The sequence below is a fragment of the Chelonia mydas genome, chromosome 14, assembly GCF_015237465.2.
Source record: "Chelonia mydas isolate rCheMyd1 chromosome 14, rCheMyd1.pri.v2, whole genome shotgun sequence".
NCBI classification, from domain to species: Eukaryota; Metazoa; Chordata; order Testudines; family Cheloniidae; genus Chelonia; species Chelonia mydas.
The window spans coordinates 10,380,808-10,405,025 of record NC_051254.2 but is presented as its reverse complement, the minus strand read 5'-3'; the positions used below and the strand labels follow the sequence as shown (position 1 = coordinate 10,405,025).

General features: G+C 44.1%; 1 long non-coding RNA gene across 1 annotated transcript in view; it reads left to right on the top strand.

Annotated features, from left to right (window-relative positions):
• LOC122462938 overlaps positions 1–24,218 on the top strand; it is a 92,830-nt gene that overhangs the window by 31,714 nt on the left and 36,898 nt on the right. The gene's annotated exons all lie outside the window — the stretch shown is intronic.

The following is a 24,218-nucleotide window of genomic DNA, read 5'->3' as shown; positions in this document are numbered from 1 at the left end:
ACAGTTTATAAGATGTCTGACACAATGCTGACTATATTTTTTTATAGTGACAAATGCATTCTGTGTGCCTGATTTTGCATTGTTTGATTTAGACAGAGCCTGGTCTATATTTTGAGGTGTGGGTTTGAACTTCAGCCACTTGATGGCCACATTTTATTTTATTTTTTCAAATTGTGCCCAGGCTATATTTGATATGTTGCAAAGAGCAGGAAGCTAAAACGTGTGTGGTCAGAAAAACCCTCCATACAGCCTCCTCTCTTTCTGTGCGTGAGTGTATCTATATCTATCTAGATATGTAAATTTCTACAGGGCTCCTCTGTAATTCATATTATCCTAGTAAAGTGTAATAAGAGTGGGGAAAACAATATAAGCCTCTGGGCTTGAGACACAGGCACTCACTTTGTTCCTTTGCTTTTGATGTTCCCGCATTGACCCAATATGTCACATTCCAATCCACTCTCCTCATCCAACCAATGGGTATGGACAGAGTGTGACCATTACTGCTCAATTCTTCACATGCCCTTATCCCAATAACTTGGTGCACTCCATGTCATAAACCCAGTGTTTTAATCTCTCTAAATTAATGTAGGCTATTAAGGCTGATTTCTGCCTTCATTCAGAAGTGTGCTTCCCTGTTGTCTTCCAAAGGCTTTCAAAGGTTTCACTGTTTAGGAAACCGCTATCCTTTAAAAATCTACAACTGGTTCAGACCACAGCATGCCCCTCTGCTTAGAAGCACAGGCCCCCAAGAGTCTATCACCCCAGTACTCAACTCATTCCACTGTCTTCCTGTTGCATGGTGCCTCATCTTGCCTTACCTGATCATGACTTCCCATGACAGTTGTGGTCCACTAGAGCAATAGAGCGGTCACTGTTTGGAGTGAGACGTGTGTGCAGGAGATGGAATTTTCTCAGAGACTGGCTGACAAAGCTGAACTCATTCGTGGAAATGATCAGGATGATCACAAACTTTCAGAGCAAAATGAGAGCGCCCACAACTTTGAATGAGCCCTCCCTCAAAAAACAAACACACACACACACCCCACATCTGCAAAACAAGCTTGACACAGCAAAAACAGATCCACCCTGGGTCATCAGAGATTGAACGTGGGATGTTTAACACCAAATTCAAATTCATAGTCCTGTACCACTTGACCTAAAGGACTCATTTCATTAGTTGGTGGCAGTAGTAGGTTCTTATCCTCTGTGAACTCTCCACTAAAAGGGGACATGACCTACTCAGCTAGTACTTTATGAAAACACACACACAAATTCCAGTCCTTGAAGATTTGGGGTTTAGAGAGAAAAGAGTAAGATGAGAGGAAAGAGAGAAGCATCTCTTAGTGAACATTTGATAATTTGATGGGTGCTCAGATACAGAGGAATAAGATACAGAGGAATAAGAATCTACAAAGATGGGAGAAAAAGGGTTGTCGTTGTCCCATTCTCTACAGTACAGCTTGTACCTTAGGTCTGGATTCTATTATAGTAAACAGAGTTTTGAAATGTAATTATCTAATAGCAGCAAATTCTGAGAATTCATTGCCTCTGATTTCTATAGCGTTCCCAAGCTGGAGAGAGCGGAATTCTCACTTGTACTTTCTGTCAAGTCACAAAGCAATTCCAAAAGACTAAACTTACTTTTTTAATTCCAAGAAAGTGTCCTGAAAGAACAGTGCAAGCTCCGATTGGCACACTGGGGAAGTAACCAATAGAGCAACGCTAAAATGCCCCCAAAATTATTCAGAAAATTGTCTTTACCCCTAATTGCCTCATTTATCTTCAAGTAAGTGTGTGGTGGGGGTTTTTTTGTTTTGTTTTTTCCCTCCCCTAGTAAGAATTTGTCAGGCATTCATGTACCAGTTTGTCCAGTAAAGGACTAAATCTGCTTTTTGTGGGCCGTGTGAATGGTTTCCATTGGAATGTAACGAAAAACCTCTCCATACACAGTGGCGACCAGATCCTGTGCTGGTATAAATTAATGTAGTCCCACTGAAGCCAGTAGAACTATACCGGTTTATATCAGCTGAGGCTCTGGTTCCGAAGGTAAAATTTAGCCCTTAAGAAGGAACCAGAACTTTCAGAAATCTGTTATTTTGGGCAGGACTCTGTGTGTGTGTGTGTGTGTGTGTGTGTTCTTAGGAGGAGGAAGGGTGCACCGATTGGGGGAGAGACGGGCTTTATTCTTGAACATTGATTATGAGCTTTAAAAATTGCCTTCAATTCAGAGGGCCAAATTCTGTCCTGAAGGTAATAGGATAGCAGAGGGCTTCAGGCCAGACTTTGATCCTGGGAATCTATGTTTTATTTGATCAGTTATGTAATAGGCTGACCTTACATGTCATATTTGTTTGTCAGCGGTATGATTCAGCAGCACATACAGAGCAGTTCTGATATAACTTTATATCAGTCTTAACTCAGGCAAACCGCCCAGGTCTGGAGAACTTGGCCTGGGTGACACACTGCCCTATGAAGTTCACCCTTGGTGCAGTGTCCCTGATTTTCTAAACCTCTCAAACCATTAATGTAAGTTTATCTATGGGCCTCTGATCCTTTCTGGCCCTTTGGTCCTTCTGTGAATTTCAGCTTTGAACTTATCTGTATTGTACAAGGTAAATTTTTTCTGAACCACATACGTGGCTTCTAAGTCCCATTTCAAACATGGCTTCGAGACTTAGGCATCTAGTCTCAAGGAACCCAAGCACTAGGGTTGCCAACAGTCCCTTATTACTCGGGACGTCCCTTATTTTTTCATCTCTGTACAACAAGATTGGGAACTGCTGAGTGCTGCAAAAAATCAGCAAGAAATACCCCTGGCAAATGTAGGTGAGTATTGTTTATTATTTGTTGTGTGTTTATTATTAATGGTGCTGATAATAATATTGGGAGGAAGAGTGGGGTGGGTGTGCTAAGGAAACTCTTCCTTATTTGGCAACCCTAAGAGCCTAAATAACTTTTGAAAATGTTACCAATAATGATTATACAGGGTTTCTTGCAGACAAATATAGTTCCTTTAAAATCTCACTTGGGGGAGATCAGTTTTTTAATAATACTAGAAATAAATGCAGTAGATGAATATAGGGAGTACTTGAGATCAGACCTCTGCCAATGATTCAGGGCCTACTAAAGGAAAGCCCATTTCCTTTAATGGGGCTTTTATGAAGGTCACTGTCATGCAGCAGATATGAGACTACAGTGGAAACGAAAGAGCTTTAATAGAACTCACTTTACTTTGCTCTGTACCCTCGCTCCATTCCCCAGCATATTTAAACCATATGATCTCTAAATTAGAGGACTCATTAGGAATAAGAGAGAGTGAAAAAAGAAATTTTTCAGTGCTCAAGCATGAAAAGAGAGAGAGCCAGGATGGTGCAACATTCAGCGTTTATTACCCTATATGTAAGCATACCATCATACCATACCTTCCCATTAGGGGGCGCTATCTATCGTAACATCCCTTTGGTCACATTTGAGATAGAAAAACAGGCAAATGTCTCTGGGATTTTAATGCAATTCCATTGCTATGTTATATGAATGAGGATTCATCTGTTCAACACATGTAGGTTGCTTCCAAACACTGAGGAAATAATTTCATACTGGTAAGTCTTTCCCGGAACCACAACCAGGAGACCCTAGCTTGTTGGCTACAATAGGCTTTGGCCTTTGTGTCTCTCTTCTAGTTTGTCTGTTACTCCTTCCATCACTGCCGGTCATGGTAATGCTGGTGCTATAGGCACCAAGGTACGCATCCATCTTTAGTTGACATCACATGTTGTACCAGGCTGCTGTTAAAGCTTTCTATGGGAGTTTTTTTTCTGTTCAAGAATGGCTTGCCATATATATTCTTTGTTTTATGCCCCTTTCTTTAATAGGCTCTGAGTAATTTTAATTACTGATGTGGCTTTGCCATTTAACTGGCTGTGGGGTACTGATGATGTGATTTGACTGAATTCCCATTCCTGGGTAAATTGCACAAACTCATTGCAAGTAAACTGGGCTCTGTTTGAAGTTTGGGATATTATGCCTGCTTAAATGCTTCATTAATTTGCCTATGATGGTCATACTATCATACTATATTGTCCCTCTTGGGAAGCTGTCAATCGTAAGAAAAAAACCATACATTGTGTCCCCAGTAAGTGGGAAGGTGGGAGGAAGCTTGTGATTGTGTCTTAGCCATTGTTCAATGGTAATGTCTTAATAAACCAGCTGTAAATTGGAAAGGCAATAAGATGAAGGGGGAGAACCTTAAAATAACATCACTGTCCGCATAACAAGAATTCTTGCCTCTTGATTTTACTTGCAGTGCCCTACAGGAGGACTGCTTCTGCAGTCATGCCTCCTACAATGTTCTGTTTAGGGTTTTGCTTGTGTCAGATCAGTTCCTGTATTGCAGAGGTTCCTTCTTGAAAGATTAAAAACACTTTAATAGTGGCTTGGTTTGCAACACAACAACAAGCAAGAGTGTTTTTTGCCTTGTGATTTTTTGGGGGAGGGACAAGAGAAGGTCAGACAGCCTCCAGCACTCTAACCATTGTTCAGTGAAGAATCTGAGAGAATTAGAGATGGAAAAGACTTAATTGAATCTAATTTGCTGCCCACTAATGGCTATAGTGCATTTGAGCACCTGTCCACTCTTGTTTTAAGTATCGCAAGGGTTAACGTTACCTGTGCCAGAAGATAATTGAAGTGCCTTTCCCAGAAAACAGAGGGGATACTTTTTAATCAGCCAGCTTGATTGCCATTATTGTCTGACCCCAATGGATTTCCTTTGTCCCAGGAATAAAGCAATGCAAAACTGCTGAAAGTTTTCTTGGGAAATTATTGAACACTTCATTCCAGGAGATTTTGTGCCCCTTAAATACTATTTTTCCCTGAACGATGGTAAAATGGCTAATTTTTTTTCCACCAAAAACTTTCTAAGAGTTGAATTTTCACTTGTTTTCTATGCAAAGTCATTTGGTTTGCCAGTGGCGCAAAGCGTCAAGTGCTAGGATCCTGCAACAGGGATGCAAACCTGTTCTGCTGACTCAGCCTTTGAGTCAAGAGCTACCCCTGCCCAGAGATGTAATTATTTGTGCTGACTCCCCCTCCTGGTCTGATTAGATGAGTCCTATCCACTCCGATCCAGTAATATAAAAAGTCTGGGAGTGACTCTTCTACCACAGAGAACTAGGGGTTGAGACAAGGGGCAGGTGGATATTCTACACTGATTACTCTAGGAACAGCTGAGCTCAGGAAAGTGAGGGTAAATTCTACCAACATTTAGTGCAACCTCCTCATCATTTGTCATTTATAATACTAATGTGGGGAAAATTTGTAGATTCCAGGGCCAGAAGCACTTGAAGCACTTGGCAGAGAGGAAGGTGATTAGGAACAGTCAAAATGGATTCACCAAGGGCAAGTCAGGCCTGACCAACCTGATTGCCTTCTATGATGTGATAACTGGCTTTGTAGATATGGGGAAAGCAGTGGACGTGATATATCTTGACTTCAGCAAAGCTTTTGATACAGTCTCCCACAGTATTCTTGCCAGCAAGTTAAAGTATGGATTGGACGAATGTACTATAAAGTGGATTGAAAGCTGGCTAGATTGTCAGGCTCAACGGGCAGTGATCAACGGCTTGATGTCTAGTTGGCAGCTGGTATCAAGCGGAGTGCCCTAGGAGTCAGTCCTGGGGCTGGTTTTGTTCAACATCTTTATTAATGATCTGGGTGATAGGATGGATGGCCGCTCAGCAAGTTCACAGATGACACTAAGCTGGGGGAGAGGTAGATACACTGGAGGGTAGGGATAAGGTCCAGAGGGACCTAGACAAATTGGAGGATTGGGTCAAAAGAAATCTGATGAGGTTCAACAAGGATAAGTGCAGAGTCCTGCACTTAGGATGGAAGAATCCCACGCTACAGGCTGGGGACCGACTGGCTAAGCAGCAGTTCTGCAGAAAAGGACCTGGGGATTACAGTGGATAAGAAGCTGGATATCAGCCAGCAGTTTGCCCTTGTTGCCAAGAAGGCTAACAGCATATTGGGCTACATTAGTAGGAGCACTGCCAGCAGATCGAGGGAAGTGATTATACCCCTCTATTCGGCACTGGTGAGGCCACGTCTGGAGTATTGAGTCCAGTTTTGGCCTCCCTACTACAGAAAGGATGTGGACAAATTGAAGAGAGTCCAGCGGAGGGCAGTGAAAATGATTAGGGGACTGGGGCACATGACTTACAAGGAGAGGCTGAGGGGACTGGGCTTGTTTAGTCTGCAGAAGAGAAGAGTGAAGGGGGATTTGAAAGCAGCCTTCAACTACCTGAAGGGGTGGTTCCAAAGAGGATGGAGCTCGGCTGTTCTCAGTGGTCGCAGATGACAGAACAAGGAGCAATGATCTCAAGTTGCAGTGGGGGTGGTCTAGATTGGATATTAGGAAAAACTATTTCACTAGAAGGGTGGTGAAGCACCGGAATGGCTTACCTAGGGAGGTGGTGGACTCTCCATCCTTAGAGGTTTTTAAGGCCCGGCTTGACAAAGCCCTGGCTGGGATGATTTATTTGGTTGGTCCAGCTTTGAGCAGGAGGTTGGACTAGATGACCTCCCAAGGTCTCTTCCAACCCTAATCTTCTATGATTCTAAGGGACCTCTGTGATTATCTAGTCTGACCTCCTGTATAACAGGCCAGAGAATTTCCCCACAATAATTCTCAGAGCAATCTTTTAGAAAAATGTCCAGCGATTTAAAAATTGCCAGTGATGGAGAACCCACCACGACCCTTGGTAAATTGGTTCAATGGTTAATTGCTCTCATCATTAAAAATGTACACCTTCTTTCTAGTCTGAATATGTCTGGCTTCAACGTCCAGTCATGGGCTCGAGCTATACTTTCTCTGATAAATTGAAGACCCCATTATTATTATTTGTTCCCCATGTAGGTCCTTCTAGACTGTCATCATGACACTCAGTAACCTTCTCTTTAAGTTAAATAGATTGAGTTCCTTGAGTCTACCACTGGAAGGCATGTTTTCTTATCCTTTAATAATTCTTGTGGCTCTTCTGTGAATGCCCTTCAGTTTATCAACATTCTTCTTGAATTCTGGGCACTAGTATTGGACACAATATTCCACCAGCAATCGCACCAGTGCCAAATACAGAGGTAAAATAATCTCTCTACTCCTACTCAAGATTCCTCTGTTTATGCATGCCAGGATAGCATTAGCTCTTTTGGCAGCAAAGTCACACGAGTTCATGTTCAGCTGATTAATGTACTTGGGTGCAGTCCATGGACTTCAATTGTCTTTGTAAAACAGGTTGTAAACGGAAGCAGACCAGATCCTGAGTCAATGTAAATAGCTGTAGATCCTATGTGCAAAATCAGCCATGCTCACCCAAAGCCAATACACTGCAGAACATCTACAGTTAAAATGCATGTGTTGCCAGTGGGTTTTTTAAAAGCAAGGGAATATATTCTATTGCTACATTAATTGTAAAATTGTTACATAAATCTCTGCCCAGTGGCTACACTAGTACTTCTCAGACTTATTTGCTGCAACCACAGGACCAGTCTAGTTATTAAGAATGGGTTGGGGGGAAAAGCTCCACAATGGAACGGAGCTGACTGTTTTGTTTTCAGAACTTACATCCCTGTTAGACCTCTTACTGTGATTATGAGAGCGTGCTACAACAGTTGTCATAGAAACTGAATCTTTTCTCATTACTACTTGCCCCTGCTTAGGTTGTGCTTTCACTTTCCTATTTTTAATGAAATTAGGCACTCAGTTAAATCCACTTATAAAAAATTTAATGAATTTCCCCCCTTGCATGCTGTACAGAACAGATGCTAATGTTGTGTTCTCTTGTATATCAACCCTTCTTTCCGTCTACAATTGCTCTTGAATGTATTAATATTTTCTATTTCTGTACTGCAGCAGCAAACAAATATTACTGTCTGAGGCAAATATTATCCAGTGGCTGATTGGTCCAAATTGACACTCTTCTGCCTCTTTCTGGAGGTTCAAAATACTTGATGACCAGACAATAGATGACATTACTGGCAGCAGTCATTGAGTAAGTTAAATATAAAAATGCAGGCTTAACGCCACAATCCCTGGCTGTTTTCACATTAGGCGGGACACTGTACGAGTTTTAAAAAAATGTTTGGAGGGGGAAATATTTGTCAATTTTTTGTGGAAATGTTTTTCCAGCCAGCTCATTGAGACGTTGATATTTTGCCTAAAAACTGAAGTTTTGACAAATAGAGAGGGAATTGTTCAAAATAGTTTTTAAAACTTCCTTTGCATTTTTTTCAGCCATGTCTAGACACAGCTTCAAATTTTTTTTACTAATATAGGTCTGATTCCCCAATATGTTTACAGCAGCTTTACCTGGGTGCAACTCCACTGAAGTTGCAATGTAAAACTGCTGTGACAAAGCGGAAAATCAGACTTATCTCCAATTAACTGAAAGTCCTCCTTTGACCAAATTAAGTCCTCAAGGGTTGTACAACCCTTTGAATCTCCACTCTGAGGTGACTGCAGGCTCAAAGGGTCATCCCTTTGCACGCTTTGCCACAGAGCTTTGAGCCTGCTAATAGGGGACTGCCAGCTTCAGAAACTGCCTTCTGTGTTTCCTCACCTTGAATGTATTAGGATGCTGAATAGCTTTAAAGGGCTGCACTCAAAATAGACCCACTGTCATCCTAGGAACCCTTGTATTCGCACCATACGTACCACTGCAATGATATTTGTACAACATATGCCTTGTGAGGTGTCATTTAAAATCTAACGCGTTAGCCAGTAACATCATTGCAAAATGTATGTTACAATGCTGTATGTGGAATTATGGATACTCACTGACATTAAGTCCACACTACAAAATTAAGTCGTCCTAAGTTATGTCGTCGTACAGCCGCTGCAGTAATTAAATTGCTTTTGCCTGTCCACGCTATGCTCCTTGTGTCAGCGGTACGCGTCCTCACTAGCAGCGCACCCTGGGTAGGTATAACACTTGCAACTCACCACCGTCAGCTCCCCAGCACTGCTCTGCTCTGGGTAGCTTGCTCCCAGGCAGCTAGCCCTTCCCACTCCAGGGCTAGAGTGAGACTCCTCCAGCTGGGTGTTTTGGGAAGGGTTTGCAATGCCTCACAGGGGAAAATGAGGCTTATGCTGAGGGTGACTGGGAAAATGGTTTCAGCATGCCAGGATGCAGTTCTCTCCATCCCATAATTTTGACCAAACGTTTCAGGTTTGCTCACAATTGACATCAATGGGAATGTAGCGAGGCAACGACTCACCAGTGCGGCTCCTCCTGCTGGTCATTCTAGGAATTAGCTCTTCCAGCCCAGAGCGCCCTCTGCAGGCCAGTGTCTCGCCTGACGGTGGCCCCCATGTCCCTCCTGGACCCCGGTGCCCCTTTACCTTGGGGTGCTGCCCCCTGGCAGTACACCCACACTCTGGGTCTCCCCACCCAGGGGAACCCCCAACCCTCTATCCCCACCTTGCCTCAGTGGCTACTGCCAGTTGTCATCTAAGCCCCTGCTCACTGGGGCAGACTGCAGTGTAATGGCCACTCATCATTGGCAGGGGGCTAGGACCAGCTGCTGCTGCCTATTCCCAGGCTGCCCCTCTGCAGCCCTAGTACCTTTTTGGGCTTTTACCAAGGCCTGCAGCTGCGGGTTTACCAGGCTGGAGCTCCCCAGCACTGCTCTGCTCTAGATACCTTGCTCCCAGGCAGCTAGCCCTTCCCACTCCAGCGCTAGAGTAAGACTCCTCTAGCTTCTGCCCCATAGCCCTCTTATAAGGGCCAGCTGCTGCCAGGACCACCCCACGACAGGGAGTTAGACTTGCAGAATAAATTATTGGAACACCTTGCCAAGTATTCATGCATTTGTCAATTCTGGTCTATTGTACTGTAATGAACTTTACATGGGTCTACATCTGAAGACCACTCAGACATTTCCGCATACTGCAGTATGCATGTGCCCTCTTACATAGTGGTTTCTCTTCCTGGGAAACTGAGAAACAGGACAGATTTCCAATTCCTTTCCAAATGCAGTTCAAGATGCTCGATTTGGTTCGATCTGTAAGGCCTTCTCTGCTTTGGGTCCTGGGCAGGTAGGAGACCATCGTTCTCTTCATCCTTGATGCTGATCACTTTTTGGATGCTTTTGCTAACAGTTGCTGGATTTGTTCATCAGCGTGCTGGGTACATATTACGTTCTTACTGATGAGTCCTGCATTCTGGAAGTTGCTTTTCCTCTTGGTCCGACGGATTCTGTATTTGTTGACTTTTGGGGCATACTGCAAGGTTCATCTATTTATTCAAGACGTATTGAAGGAGGTGGATTGGGTAGGGAGGTTTTGTGGGATGTGAAAATGTACTGCCTTTTTTCTCTAAGTCTGTATCATTTGAATGTTGTTAATGTCCCTGAAGAGTTTGTGATATGGGCATGGTATACAGTGAAAAAATGAATTTAACACACACATACTATAGTGATTTGCATCTTAGATAGCAGAGCGTAGTGCAGATCAAGGAGGAAAAGTTTGCTTTGAGATTCAGCAAACAATTGTCTTTTTCAGATACTTTTCTTTTCCTGAGCTAGAAGAGAACAGGGCACAAAAAGAGCATCTAAAGCCACCCAATAATCCCCTATTTGTCTTACCACATTAGAACTAACAAAATGGCTTAACCTACAACACAGACCATTTTTTACAAAAAAAAAATTGCATCAAGGCTGACAGCTTGTGTACCAGGTTTCAGCCCGATGCAATTTAGGAACAACGGTGCACTAAATCACTCGGGGAGGTTGGTGGAGAAGGTTTTGTTCTCAAAATGGCAATTCAGATTTAACTCTACTGCAGATAAGTATGATAACTGTCCCTGCAGCACAGTATCGCTTGGCCAGAAAGATCCTCAGGGCAGAGACCCTGCCTTGCTGTTTTTGTAAAGCGACATACACACTTGATGATGGTGCTCTGTCAGGAAAGGGCCAGGTTCTCTCCTGTGCATAGGCTCTATTGGGTGCTGCAAAGGGGAGGCTGAACAGAGCCAGTTGTGGTTCCCTCATTTGTGGACTGGTTCTAGGCGAGCTCCAGAGTAGATCAGAACAAAGTGGGGGCTCCTCTAAACCATGCCAGCATAGCAGCTCCCCAGGGGCTGTTCTTCAGCAGGGAATAGCTGTAGTCCAGGAGCATCCTGGACACCTCTCCTGGCCTGTCACACCCCCAGGTAGGGGGGTTGTATAGTATGCTGGTTCTTCATCATGATCTTCTCCAACACCAGTTGATGAGATTCAGCCAGTTCCTGGCTCCTCTGTGCAGCCATTACAGTGCAAAGGTGCCAGATAGCAACAGAGAAGAAGAAACCATCTAATGTTACCTTTTATTTATGGGCTTGATTCAACCCTATTTGCACAGAGGCAGCTATGCTCCCCACCCCTGCAAATTCACCAGTCTGAACTGTAAATAACAAGCATATCTTATTCCCATCTTAAAGTATTGTAAATATAAACCATGTTCTCCTGCTTCATTCCATGTCAATCTTCTCAACATTAACACAGTGGTCTGAAGTTTTTGTACAGGACAGAAAATAAGCCTCCTTTAGGTGGTGCGAGTGGGTCTGGAATCCACTGCTTGGGGATCGTGGGCTCTGGCAGTCATCCTGCCTAGGGGCCACGGTAGGTGGGGTTGGGGAACCCAGGCCCTCCCGCTCCATCAGGTTCCAACCCAGGGCCCTGTGAGCCTTGCCCTGTGTCTTTCACCCTGACATGCCTCAAGTCAGCCTCCCTGGGTCACTGCCTAGCTCCCCCTTTCCTTCAGTGGGCTGCAGTTTGTCCTGGCAAGCACTACCTTGCAGGTTGCCTACCTGTCTCTGGCCCATAAGACGTGCTGCTCACCGATGCTCCTCCTTCTGAACTGGGCCTGGCTACGTCGTCCTCCAGAGCTCCCAAAGCCGGTCCTTTTCCCTGCCCTGTCCACCCCAGCTGAGCCAGTTGCCTCCCTTTCAGCCCCCGTCCATGTGGAGCATGCTCAGCATAGGCAGAGGGCAGAACCCCCTGAGCCCCGAGCTGCCCTTCCACCCTTTGCTCTCTGGAAAGGGGGTTTATACACTCCATCACAGTAGCCAAAAACCTCTGTGACTATGTAGATATTAAAACCTCTTCCCGAGGCCAAGCTCCCTCACTTCATTTCTACTGAAGCCCGAATGTTGCATGAATAATTCCCATTCAATACTGGTTTGTGTGCATCTGTTCACTTTCACATGAATCTGTGATTTAAATTTTACCACTGTGTCCAGGGGGATTTTAATTTTACTGTGACAGGGTTACACATCAGTCAGCAAAGAAAGAGCGCTAAAAGAAAAATCCCTTCTGTCTGTTGTAACAGAATGTGGGTCATTGAGCAATGGCTTTTTGCTTTAATCCAATAACTAGTTCAGTTTCCTTTAAGAAAGTAGTGGTAACCTCTGTGGTTACCAATAATTGTTTCCATTGAAAAATAATGTGCCAGACTATTCCTGTTCATGTCTGATCTCCCCCTGCCCTTTCTCAAAAGACTTAGCTGCCAAGACTTGCCGTCTATAGCAGTACATATTTAAAGTACAAGATTAGCCTTTTGTGTACACAGACCTCTCCAGCCTGCACTGAATATATTTTTACTGCTGTAGCTTTAAGCTGGCAGGCCAATTGCAGAGAGAGCTTTTCTGGCTTCTTTAAATATAGGATACCTATCTGTCAACATGATACTGTCTGCATTGTCACTTGCTGTTGTGTAACCTAGACAGGAGAGAGAAGGGTGCGTGTGTTGGGGCTTTTTTTGCTTCAATATCTTTGTCTACATCTCATTTACAGACAATATCTGTAAACAGATAGCGTGTTGGTTTTGATACTTTGAAATATCCTCGTCTGAGAACATTGTAAAATATATATCCCGTGATTTGTTCAATAGTTTGATGGGGGGGGGGGCACATTTCTTTATAATTAAAATGTTCTTCTTTCTCTGTCCATAGGTTGGTCGCATTTAAGTCCTTCATCCAGTGATGTGCTGAGCACCCGTCAGTTTGTACTGAAGTCAGTTTGACTCTCTAATGTTTGGCCCCTTTTATTTCTATTGCTATTTATTTGTATTACACTACCACTTTGGGGCCCTATTTTGCCCGCTGCACTTCTCAAGACACAGTCCCTGCACTATATCGTGAGCCCCAGTTTAATGCCTTAACAACAAGCTGGTATTCGTGAGATTAGGCCCTTAGCCTTTCAACCCACAGAGGTGTGAATGTACAGGACTCTTGTATTTCAACTCTCTCGTGAGTTCTGATCTTACATTGAGTCAAGAGCATGATATTGATGGAGCCAATTTCGTTTCGTATTTTAAGCTGTTTTAGCCCCCTCTAAAGCTAAGGGGCCAATCACCGTATCAGGGGCAGAAATCGTTATGCTTCCTCCATAACTGTACATTAGGGTCTTGTTGGCAAGATAATGACAGAGTTACTTACAACTATATGATGCGTTTTAATTGTCTAGGGAGCTACAGTGAACTTTTCATGAAAGGAAACAAACTGGCTTATTGCTGCCAATAGATTTCAGGGAAATACAGAGAAAAGAAGCGGAGACATTATTGAATAAAATTCCTGTGTGTGCTCCAGGCTGCAGCATCGCTCAATATTAGCCCTAGGAAAGTCATACATAACGATACAAGTAGCATCACAATTTGTACTAGTATTTCCAGGCAAGAATTCTCTTCCCGTATGACCTATTGAATGTAGATAGTTTGACAGTGCAAGTAAAACTAGTGTGTGTGCGGCTGCAGTAAACCATGATGGTGTTAAACGGGTTCATTTAATATGATCCTACCTGCTTTGACAGCTGGTAAGACTATATAACAATGACTGACGAAATTAATTGAAACCCTATCTTCTGTCATTAATTAACCAGCAGCTGTCATGACACCCCATAAAGATCTGGTGCCATACACAACATCTTGGAGGCATAGTATTTTTTAAAAAATGGAAGGGTACTGTGAGCTGATGAGTAACAAATAATATGTAGCAAAATATGGGACTTTTGGACAAAATGTTAACCAGTTAATATAGGTGAGATTTTTTTTCAAAGGCACCTTTAAAAAACTCAAATATCATTGAAATTCAATAACAGTTGGGTACCTAACTCCCCTAAGGTATCTTGAAAATCCCAGCCGATATTTTTAGACAAAAATTGTCTTGGGCTTTCAACTTTAATATAAGAAAGTATATGCCCTGAGAAGCACATGCTCAATTTGCAAGTATTTACTACAACAAAATAGGTTGCGGCAGATTTGGTCCAGAGAAGTGAACAGATTTGCTCAAGTCCATATAGTGAATCAGTTGCAGAGCTGGGAGCAGAACTCTGGGGATGACTGATTCCCATTTACATGCTCAGTTCAGTCCATTAAACCCTGAAACTGAGTCTGAGATGTTTAATTTTCAATCCCATCGGTTTCATACACAGTTATCTCTCAGGAGGTCAGAGCATAGGGATCCATTCTTTGGTTCATGATGATTAATGCACAGCTGGTGATGTGGCTGTGACATAGCATGAATTTAATTACCAGAATAAGGCTGGGATGACATTGCTGGGATGGTTTGGGTGCAGTTGTCTCCACATGGGTAAGGGAATTTATAGAGCACTACTATCCTACTTCATTTTGGGAAGTCCACCAGCTGGTGGTGGTGCCACATGGAAACTCAGCAGGATCTACAAAACGAACATCAGAAGACTAAGGGGGGTGGGGCGGGGCGGATCCTAATCGAGCTGTAAATTGTCCATCCAGGGGGTTACACAACAATTTACACCAGCTGAGGATCTGCCCAAGGCTGATGAGTGATCACTCTGCAGGATAAAAGGATGGTTCCAGCCATAGATATTTTCTGTTCTATCTAAAACCCCCTTTCCCATCTGCGAAATGGCACAAAATTGCAGGTGGACCTGGCACACCAACCAAAAATGACCCAGTTTCAGTGCGGCTGCCAGTATTTTCATACAGCTCTAGCCGCTGCTGGTTCTGTGTTGGGAGGTTGACAGCCACGAGAATTCACATCTCAATTCTTGGTCTCTTCTTTCCTTCTCCATCATGCTCCCGTAGGGCTTTGGCAGTGAATGTAGATGAGACTGAGCTTGTTCCAATCCCTGGTGCTGACTTCTGGCTTGTTAATATTTGGCAACAAAGCAGCACTTAATAGGCCTGACGTTCTTGACTAGGAGATGATTGATCAAAAGTCAGGGCTAGGCATTTTTCCCCCCTAAATTCATAGTAACTTTACTTCCCAAGCTCCCACAAAAACAGAATGATTTGGACAATGGGATAGAAAGAATGATGACGGCTGGACCGGTGACAGAACAGAAGACAGTGGGGTACTGTGGAGTTGCCTTTTCCTTTCAGTTAGTTCTGCAGCTGCTGTAATCTTAATTTATAAAATGAGGAGGGAGGAAGTGTGTGTGTGTGTGTGTGTGTGTGTGTGTGTGTGTGTGTATGAGAGAGAGAAATGTATTCTCTGGATTATGCCAACTGTACTCTTCAGGAATGTGACATTATGAAATGAGATTTCCACATGCCTACGGGAATGAGCAGACACTGTGTTTATTAGCCTCATAAAAATACAATCTTATATCAAGAACACCCAGGTTCTCTCCCCGTTTCCTCCTGCTAGTGTTGTGTGTCTGTGTCAGCCTTGCTCTGTTGCCAGTACTGGCCAGACTCTACTCAACTGGGGCTCTGAATGTCAGCCAAAAATAGCTGGCGTTGATTGGATGCTCTGGCGAGTTAATAACTCACAGCCAGTGAAAGTGCTTGGAGAAAATAAGCAGAGTCATTGGCTGCTGGAAACTTGAGTCCACCTATTCGCTGTTGGGGTGACGGCTTTGACTTCCATACGATGTCCTAGAGGAGCTATCCTAGTTGGGCTGCCTTTGAACTTGTTAAGGATGCTGACAGCACACCTTCCCAAAATGTCCAGGTATTGTTGTATAGGATGAAATTTGCTCTGGTGCAAAGCGCAAGGCCTGTGAGCACTACTGAAGTTCTTAAATTAGGGGACAAGTGATGCAAAGGCCTTGTTCTCCATTGGGGTGAATTTCATCCATATAGCCTCATTCAATGCCTCTTGAAGCTGATGGAAGACTTTCCATTGACTTTCAGTGGCCATTGGGTCAGGCCCAGGATACAAGACACTTTTAAAAATGAAGATGCAGAGTTGTGCCATGAGGAGCTTAGAAATGAAATATGCAACCAATTAAAATGGAGGGAGCCGGTGTGACACAGGCTGCAGCAGCAGTGACGCTAGCACACACCTAGCTTATTTCACAATTTTACTTTGAGGTTTTTTTATGGTTGTCATCTTAACTCTGTTGCCTATTTCGCTCTTGATCGTTGAGGAGAAAACTAGGATTTATATATGCTTGGAAGTGTCAGGAATCGGGGCCTACAACCAAGCCAGTCTCTGGACAACCTTACAAGTGCAGTGGCCTTTCATAGGCTACCTGAATGGCTATAATGCCTGATTGGTGGGAAGAATCAGCAGACCAGCTCTTAAGCCCAGAAGCAGCAGTCCCCAGGTGTACAATAGCTGCATTTCATAAATATCTTTAGGGACATTCTGGACCAATATGTCATAATTTGCCTGGACAACATCCTCACTTTCTCTGAAAGTCAAGCCCTCCCATAATCAGCATGTGCACACTCTTGGAGAGACTCTGCCAAAACCACCTCAATGTGAAGCTTGAGAAATGCAAGTTCAATAAGGAAACAGTGGGTTTCTTGAGATGTATCATCTCAAATGAGGGATTTACTATGGACCCATGTAAGGTGTCTGCAATATCCAACTGGGCTGCACCCAAGGACATGAGTAGCGATTCTTTGGGTTCGCCAGTTTTTACAGGTGATTTATTAAAGGATTCTCTAGCCTGGTTGCACTCATAATGGTGCTCCTGCAAAAGGGAGCCTGGTTTGCTTGGTCCATGGTGGCGCAGTCAGCCTTTGAGTGACGGAAGAGCATCCACCTCAGCACCCATCATGATTCACCCCGATTCCACTAAACAATTTGTGATTGAGGCAGCATCTTGAATTTTGCCATAGGTGCAGTTTTATCTCAGCATGCAGGCCCCACAACCAACTCTACCCCTTTGTCTTCTGTTCTTGGAAGCTAACCCTAGCAGAAAAAGATTATGGTATTTGGGACAAGGAGCTACTGCCTATCAAGGTAGCTTTCAAGAAGTGGCACCACCTCCTAGAATGAGCCTGGTTCCCAGTCAAAGTCCTGATGGACCACAAGAACCTGGAGTACCTACAGACTGCTAGATGCTCTAACCAATGCCAGATCCACTGGTCTCTCTCTCTCTCTCTCCTTCACTTTCTTTGACTAGGTGGTAACATTTGCCCAGGGGAGAAATGGGAAGGCAGATGCCCTATCCTACAAAGATTAATGTCTCAGACCTGGTGAATAAGCGTTTGCCATCATGTTGAAGATGTCCAACTTCATCAAAAGAATGATCGACAGCAGTTTGATGTCCTCCATCTGCTCCATGCTCCCTAAAGATCCATTCACAATCCATTCACATTCCCGACCTGATTCTGAGTTCCTCTATCACAAGGGTTGTATTTATTTTGTAGAGGGACAACCTGGGCTTCTGCTATTGAAACTATGCTGTTGTTCACCACTTCTGGGCCATTCTGGCCATTGCAAGACCTGGAATCTGGTCTTGAGGAGCTGCTGGTGGCCAGGCCTATGAGCTTACATCAAGGATTAGATCAGGTCCTGCAACTTCTGCACCCGGACCAAGGACTCATGATCAAAACCCCTAGGCCTCCTCCAGTCTCTGCTCACACCTCCACAGCCTTGGTTTACTATATCCGTGAACTTCACTGTAGAACTGCCATCCTCAGAGGGACACTTGGTAACCCTGGTAGCTGTTGACCTCCTAATAAAGATGGTGCACTTCATCCCGATCCATACTGCTTCTACCACACAGCAGACAGCCTGGCTCTTCCTGGAAAATGTCTCCCACTTCCATGGGTTACCCAACAAAGCCCATTCTTGGAAAACTATGACATTCATCCCCGCTTCCACCCAGAGACTTACCCATGGTTTTCCCAATACTGGCCATCACTGATTTAGACTCCCACCTGCACTGGGAGCTCAAGCAACAATCACAGTTTGCCAGAGAAGCCTACAAACACTGTGGAGAACAAGACCGCCCGGCTACCCCCAGTCTGGTGTAGGGGGCAAAGTGTGGCTCTCTGCCCAGAATTTTAAATCATGCCACCCATCTGGCAAACTAGACTGCTAATACCTGGGCCCCTTCAAGTTTATAGAACAGGTAAACCCAGTGGCCTTCAGGTTACAGCTGCCTGAATCCTTGAGGATCCATCCTGTCTCTCGCATCTTGCTTTTAAATCCCTACCCCAAGAACTCCAACCCACCACTGCCACCTGTAAGAAGGTGGACAGAAGGACTACTTGGTCCACCAAATCCTTGACTCTCAGAAAGTTTAGGGAAAGGCTCCAATACCTGGTGGACTGTGAAGGCTACAGTATGGAAGAGCGGTCTCGGGAACCGGTAGAGCACATCTATTACAAGAGTTTCATGGGGCCTGAGAAACTGGACCCTGAAGACCCTCGCGGGGGAGGGGCGGAGTGTACTGTCGGAAATCAGGGATTGCAGCACAGCCAATCCATGGGCAACCTAACCAGCGCAGCCGGCCTGCAGGAGGCTGCCTGATCAGTGGGAAGAGTCCGCAAACCAGGTGTTATACCCAGCAGCAGCTGCATTTCAGTGGCTGCTCACAGCACTCACCCACAGCTGTAATAGCTCCTAGGCCTGCATGTTCCCAGCTGCTGCTATGAACCTTGCCTTGCCTCACTCTAGGTAGCCCAGCTCTGACTTCTGACTCTGGTTATGACTCTTGGTCTGATACCTGGCCTCAGACTCTGACTCAGCCCCTGAGCGCCTGTTCCTGGCTGATGATTCCTGCTCCAACCACTAGGCACGACTGCCCACATCCCAGTCTCTGAGAGCAAGAAGGTATATGGAAATTTGGAAGAGACATAAATTTACTTTTAGCAGCTGTTTAAAAAATAGCCAGTACATTGCACTTGCTATTGAAGGTTTGTGAGGTTCTCAGATACTATAGCAGTGAACAAGTAAATAGATTTCCTGTGTCCTAGTCCTAGGCTTTAACCACAAGATCCTCCTCCCCTAACCTAAAGGATTAGTCTGCCCCCATTATTCAGACCGGCTCGCATGGCTGCGTTATTCATGTGAAAACTTTTGCTACCGAGTGTAAAGTTAACACAAAATCCAGGTGAAAGCCAGTGGGGATAAATAAAGTGATTGGACTTGAAGCACAAATTATGTAGTGAAACCTGAAATCTTCCACTCCCGGCTTTATTCCCTTTTACTTGAGGAGCCACATGCTGGCTGGCCAGCTGTATTTCTATTTTCATTGGCCGTGGACTCTGCTGCAACAGCTGGACCTTTACATTCTCAGGAACAATTCCCATAATTTATTTCCCTCACTGGTGCCCTCACTCAGCAAATGTGCTTTGTCCAAACAATTCTTTTGATGCATCTTTATTTTTGCAAGTGCATGGTAACCTGCACCCACTATTTTCCTCAAAGACTTACAGGTAACAGTTAAGCTTCCAGAATGAATTCTACCTTTGGTGCCTTGAATTATGTGCTTCATAATTTCTAGAATTTCAGCACCCCTTTCTATTGTAAAGATAAATGTCATAGACTGCTTCTCTTAAATCTGTAATGATTTAAAATGCAGCTCTAGCATTATGTGATTTCCATCATCCTTTAAGTGATTGTTTTAACTCCCTAATAGTAAATCTTTAAATGCATTTCAATATTCTGACATGCCACATCCTCCAAAGGACAGGTACAGAAAATCAGAGCTCTTTGACTGCATTTAAATCACCATCTGATTTTATCAAGTGCTGTTGAGAGATCTTCAATAATCCAACCAAATCCCAATTTGGGGAAATAAATCATGGCCCTTAAATACATTTCCCTTCTAGTGTCATTTAGAGAGGTTGCATGCTTCCTTCCCTAAGCTGCCAAGAAAGGGTGCTGTTAAGTGTGTATCATACTCCATTCCAGAGAACACTGCATTTCAGTGGTAGGTTTTCCATTCCTTTCATCTCCTCGGGGAGGGGGAAGAATGGAAGGGGATGGTAGGATCGTATAAGGTGTATTTTTAGGGATAAATTTATGTAACTGTAAGAAATAGTGACAGATTATCTGCCTCTGTAGCTTCAAACAAAACTGTTTTCAGGAATACATATTCCATCGGGGATAAATAAGTGTAAGAGAGAGAATCTAAAGCATACGTTCATATAGTGTCACTCCAGACACTTGGGGTCTGATGCAAAGCCCATTGAAGTAGATGGAAAGCTCTGATTAAGCAAACAGTAGCGCTTCAGTTCTTTCTAATTCAGGCAATAATTCTCTTCTCCTATCCCCCTGATATTGCACAGCATCTGTACTTTCCCATGCCATAGTCAGTGTTGCTATCCGTAGGAGATCTTTAGTGCTTCCATTTTTTCATAGATTTTCGGGCCAGAAGGGACCATTATGGCTATGTACTCTGCTGACCTAGGCATAACACAAGCCATAGGCCCTATGAGATACAGTATATGAATTCGCAAAAAGAAAAGGAGTACTTGTGGCACCTTAGAGACTAACCAATTTATTTGAGCATAAGCTTTCGTGAGCTACAGCTCACTTCATCGGATGCATACTGTGGAAAGTGTAGAAGATCTTTTTATACACACGAAGCATGAAAAAATGGGTGTTTACCACTACAAAAGGTTTTCTCTCCCCCCACCCCACTCTCCTGCTGGTAATAGCTTATCTAAAGTGATCACTCTCCTTACAATGTGTATGATAATCAAGGTGGGCCATTTCCAGCACAAATCCAGGGTTTAACAAGAACGTCTGGGGGGGGGGGGGTAGGAAAAAACAAGGGGAAATAGGTTACCTTGCATAATGACTTAGCCACTCCCAGTCTCTATTCAAGCCTAAGTTAATTGTATCCAATTTGCAAATGAATTCCAATTCAACAGTCTCTCGCTGGAGTCTGGTTTTGAAGTTTTTTTGTTGTAATATCACAACTTTCGTGTCTGTAATCGCGTGACCAGAGAGATTGAAGTGTTCTCCGACTGGTTTAGGAATGTTATAATTCTTGACATCTGATTTATGTCCATTTATTCTTTTACGTAGAGACTGTCCAGTTTGACCAATGTACATGGCAGAGGGGCATTGCTGGCACATGATGGCATATATCACATTGGTGGATGTGCAGGTGAACGAGCCTCTGATAGTGTGCCTGATGTTATTAGGCCCTGTGATGGTGTCCCCTGAATAGATATGTGGGCACAGTTGGCAACAGGCTTTGTTGCAAGGATAGGTTCCTGGGTTAGTGGTTCTGTTGTGTGGTATGTGGTTGCTGGTGAGTATTTGCTTTAGGTTGGGGGGCTGTCTGTAGGCAAGGACTGGCCTGTCTCCCAAGATTTGTGAGAGTGTTGGGTCATCCTTCAGGATAGGTTGTAGATCCTTGATAATGCGTTGGAGGGGTTTTAGTTGGGGGCTGAAGGTGACGGCTAGTGGCGTTCTGTTATTTTCTTTGTTAGGCCTGTCCTGTAGTAGGTGACTTCTGGGAACTCTTCTGGCTCTATCAATCTGTTTCTTCACTTCCGCAGGTGGGTATTGTAGTTGTAAGAATGCTTGATAGAGATCTTGTAGGTGTTTGTCTCTGTCTGAGGGGTTGGAGCAAATGTGGTGGTATCGCAGACCTTGGCTGCAGACAATGGATCGTGTGGTGTGGTCAGGGTGAAAGCTGGAGGCATGTAGGTAGGAATAGCGGTCAGTAGGTTTCCGGTATAGGGTGGTGTTTATGTGACCATCATTTATTAGCACTGTAGTGTCCAGGAAGTGGATCTCTTGTGTGTACTGGACCAGGCTGAGGTTGATGGTGGGATGGAAATTGTTGAAATCATGGTGGAATTCCTCAAGGGCTTCTTTTCCATGGGTCCAGATGATGAAGATGTCATCAATATAGCGCAAGTAGAGTAGGGGCGTTAGGGGACGAGAGCTGAGGAAGCGTTGTTCTAAGTCAGCCATAAAAATGTTGGCATACTGTGGGGCCATGCGGGTACCCATAGCAGTGCCGCTGATCTGAAGGTATACATTGTCCCCAAATGTAAAATAGTTATGGGTAAGGACAAAGTCACAAAGTTCAGCCACCAGGTTAGCCATGACATTATCGGGGATAGTGTTCTTGACGGCTTGTAGTCCATCTTTGTGTGGAATGTTGGTGTAGAGGGCTTCTACATCCATAGTGGCCAGGATGGTGTTATCAGGAAGATCACCGACGGTTTGTAGTTTCCTCAGGAAGTCAGTGGTGTCTCGAAGGTAGCTGGGAGTGCTGGTAGCGTAGGGCCTGAGGAGGGAGTCTACATAGCCAGACAATCCTGCTGTCAGGGTGCCAATGCCTGAGATGATGGGGCGCCCAGGATTTCCAGGTTTATGGATCTTGGGTAGTAGATAGAATATCCCAGGTTGGGGTTCCAGGGGTGTGTCTGTGCCGATTTGATCTTGTGCTTTTTCAGGGAGTTTCTTGAGCAAATGCTGTAGTTTCTTTTGGTAACTCTCAGTGGGATCAGAGGGTAATGGCTTGTAGAAAGTGGTGTGGGAGAGCTGCCGAGCAGCCTCTTGTTCATATTCCGACCTATTCATGATGACAACAGTACCTCCTTTGTCAGCCTTTTTGATTATGATGTCAGAGTTGTTCCTGAGGCTGTGGATGGCATTGTGTTCTGCATGGCTGAGGTTGTGGGGCAAGTGATGCTGCTTTTCCACAATTTCAGCCCATGCACGTCGGCGGAAGCACTCTATGTAGAAGTCCAGTCTGCTGTCTCGACCTTCAGGAGGAGTCCACCTAGAATCCTTCTTTTTATAGTGTTGGTAGGGAGGTCTCTGTGGATTAGTATGTTGTTCAGAGGTGTGTTGGAAATATTCCTTGAGTCGGAGACGTCGAAAATAGGATTCTAGGTCACCACAGAACTGTATCATGTTCGTGGGGGTGGAGGGGCAGAAGGAGAGGCCCCAAGATAGGACAGCTGCTTCTGCTGGGCTAAGAGTATAGTTGGATAGGTTAACAATATTCCTGGGTGGGTTGAGGGAACCATTGCTGTGGCCCCTTGTGGCATGTAGTAGTTTAGAAAGTTTAGTGTCCTTTTTCTTTTGTAGAGAAGCAAAGTGTGTGTTGTAAATGGCTTATCTAGTTTTAGTAAAGTCCAGCCACGAGGAAGTTTGTGTGGAAGGTTGGTTTTTTATGAGAATATCCAGTTTTGAGAGCTCATTCTTTATCCTTCCCTGTTTGCTGTAGAGGATGTTGATCAGGTGGTTCCGCAGTTTCTTTGAGAGCGTGTGGCACAAGCTGTCAGCATAGTCTTTGTGGTATGTAGATTGTAATGGATTTTTTACCTTCAGTCCTTTTGGTACGATGTCCATCTGTCTGCATTTGGAAAGGAAGATGATGTCTGTCTGTATCTGTAGAAGTTTTTTCATGAATTGAGGAGGAGGGAATAGATGGCTGTATTGTGTGGCAGTATCTTATTGCTTCTGGGTGGTGGGGCGGGGGGCACAAAAGGCGGTAAAGGGAAAGAGAAAATAAGGTGACTGAAAATTGAAACAGATACTGAACATGTGGATTACTGCATGGATGGGAGATCATTTTGTCCCTACGCATTTTTGTTTTCCTTTTAGGATGATTTAAAAAAAATAGAATTGTTTTGTAAGGATCAAGAACCCGTTTATAGAATTATCCCATGTACTGAAAATGTCTGTCTTCCTCTTGGTGTATCTAAATCTAGGTATGCTTCTTGTATTCAGGGAGTTTAGACTGTTTGAATGGTGTGATTGAGATTTGACTAGATCATCTGAAAAGCTGAACACGGTTTTGTGTGTGATGACATCTCATCTTGTAGTTACCCCCAGCACAGGCTGCTGTTTACCCCTTTGCATGGGACGAATTTCACTTTGGCACCTTTCTGTAGAATAGGGTAATATTTAAGAGAGTCTGTCTAAACCCACTTATTTTCTCCATATTATAATTTAGAAATGGAGCAGCTTTTATTTTTCCAGGAGTTCACAAGTATCATTCAAAATTTCCCAGTAGAGAAATGCACTGATCCAAATCAA